The following is a 2786-nucleotide window of genomic DNA, read 5'->3' as shown; positions in this document are numbered from 1 at the left end:
CCACCATTTGTTAGAAGCAACTCCACTACCACCCCCTCCAACACTCTAGCTCTGTCTCTCTCCCAACCTTATTCATCTCATGCACATATGCATGGATGCCGATCGATCTCCCTTAATACCTGAGGCAGATCGATCTCCTTAATACATGAGGTAGGCCTCTCTCCTCCTCCACACATATACCAGCCATTGTACCTCTATAGTTAATTGGGCCTCCCTCTTCCCCCACCACACACCGATAGTCGAGCGCTGCAGGTAGGTATCCATGCCACAGAGACAAACTACACATGTTCCATCTCACGTTCCAGTAGGCCAGCCACTCTATATCTTTGACGTGGGCACACACAAAATCGATGGCACTCTTTATCGATCGCGCACGCACACACACACACATCATCCCTCTCTTCGATTCTATGGGGCACCTCAAGCCGATGATACCTCCACTCTCTTCTCGTGGATCACCCCCTCTATATATATGTTATATCCAGGACTCTATTTCACACACATTGCATATGTTAAATTTTTTGATTGACCCCCCGAAAAAAAACTCTCAAGAACCCACACACTATATCTCTCTAGGTTTGTATCTCTCTCACACAACCCCACGTAGGTGGTGTACGTATACAAGAAGAGAATAGGTGCACCGTGCACGTACTCACGCTTCGTGCCCAGCCACACCCGCACGGGTACACGGTGGAGCTCATTTCTCCGCAGAAGCTGAATTTGTTTTTGAAACATCAAGTGGCCAGAGAGTCAAAAACTTATTTGCCCATTAGTGACTTGTCAGGGCGGTGGATTTTAGTTTGTACGATAATGCTGCATCCACCTAAAGTAACGAAAGTTCTTAGGTAAACTTCCTAGTAATTCCCTCTTCGTAGGTGCAGCATTACTCCTAACATTTGTAATATCAGTTTGAAACTTGTAATATTGCCGTGTCCTATTCCTGCGCTTTCAAAATCCTGCGAATCAAACAGGTCCTAAGTTGGTGATGATGTTGTGCCTCCCATCTTTCACCAATAGCCGTCGGATCTAGATCTGACGCATACAAACCAAGCTTCTCCATTTTTGCAAAAAGATGCCCGCACTTGTTCCCTATTTACAAACAACTCCTTGTCTCTCACAATCAGCCTCATCTCCTCCCCACCACATATAGGAGTAGAAGGCCGTGGAAAAATCTGGCGCGATGGCCGCTGCCGGAGCCGTCCACCCCAATCTTGGTGTTTCGTGCAATGCACGGACATCTATGCATGGGAAATTATGTTGAACAGGGCTAGTTGTAAGCAGGCTAGCTCTACAGCCATGATGATAGTGACTGTAAACGGTGAGGCTGACTATGGTATGCCGAACACGGCGCCTATACTCAGGTGTCATCTCCGGCGCAGGGTCTTGTCACTTCACTGTGAGGAGCAACACGTAATAATTTGACCAACGGATAGTACAGTGCTAGTACTCCTACTACTACATTGGTAGTACTACTACTAGTACTAGTAGCGCCACCGTCTGGATTTACGAGTACTACCACGTCCATCTGGATTTTAGTATTTGACTAGCAATATCTTGTAATGCATGTCACCAAAAATGTACTACTCCCTCTGTAAATAAATACATGGTGTTTTGTTCCTATCGGCGAGAGAACTTAATGTTTTTTTGCTACTCCTAACTAGAGTACTAATAGGATTACATGCAATGAACTAAACACTGCATGTCATGTTTGGTAGTCTCAAGTCATTGAAAGCATGCACGGCCCACATCTCTCATTGGTTGATATGTCACGAAATAAGAAACAAGGAGGGAGTTAATGCACCGTGCCTAAGTATTTTGGGATTATTTGGTTTTCGTAAGGTGACTTACACAACATTTTTGTTTACATGCATTAACATTTAATAGTTAAATCAAAGGTCAAAACTTGGCGCAAAATGCAAAGGGGACCAATAAACCAGTAAACATCAAACTTCTCTCGTTTGGCCCCAACTAGAGGTCCGGTGAGATGACTATACTGCACCACCACGGAGGGGGACGCAGCTTCGTTGACTTACGGTAACTGCCTTTGGGTGAATGACACGTGGTCCCAGGGGGTGGCTGGCCCACCTATCATACAGCCAAAGGCAGGTGCAGTTGAGGGCCGAGGAGTAGTACGAAATCCTACGCACGTACACACGCTAACCAAGGGCTGAGTGATCACTCGAATCGCAAGATCAGTTGACTAGAAGCTATGCTAGACCCATGGAGGCGATGAGCGCGAGCATCATCCGGCTGTGCCAGATGGTCCACGACGCCGGCCTGCGGCCCGACACCGAGGAACGTCTCCAGGTAGTATTGCTTGAGGCCACCAGGGCGAGGGGCCGCTTGGACGACAGCTTCATCTCCTTGTTCGACGAGGTCCTCATCGGTTTCCTCGACAAGTTCACCGTTGTCAAGAAGCTTGCGGACGACTTTGACGTAAGCCTCCAGCCGACGCGCCCAGGCTCTGCGATGCCCGCCACCCTCAACGGCCACTATGGTAACAACCTCTTCGATGCATTGGTGGCCCTGCGACTGCCCGCCGTCGCGCCGGAGAATGTCCACCTTGAGGTCGCGCTCGCCGCGCAGCGCCTAGCGCAGCAAGACACCATCGACATAATCACCCACGTCTACGCGCAAATCATCCACAAGGACTACTACATGCAAGAGGAGGACGATAGGACGCTGGCCTTCTTGGAGCGCAGGGCAACCTTGGACGACACTGTTCAGAAGCACGTTGAGCTCGCCGCCAACGCCGCTGCTCCTCACACGTCAGTTGGTGACCCGGC

Source organism: Triticum urartu, chromosome 7A (genome assembly GCF_056163025.1).
Source record: "Triticum urartu cultivar PI428250 chromosome 7A, HENAU_Tu73, whole genome shotgun sequence".
Lineage (NCBI taxonomy): Eukaryota > Viridiplantae > Streptophyta > Magnoliopsida > Poales > Poaceae > Triticum > Triticum urartu.
Note: the sequence above shows the minus strand (reverse complement) of the source record.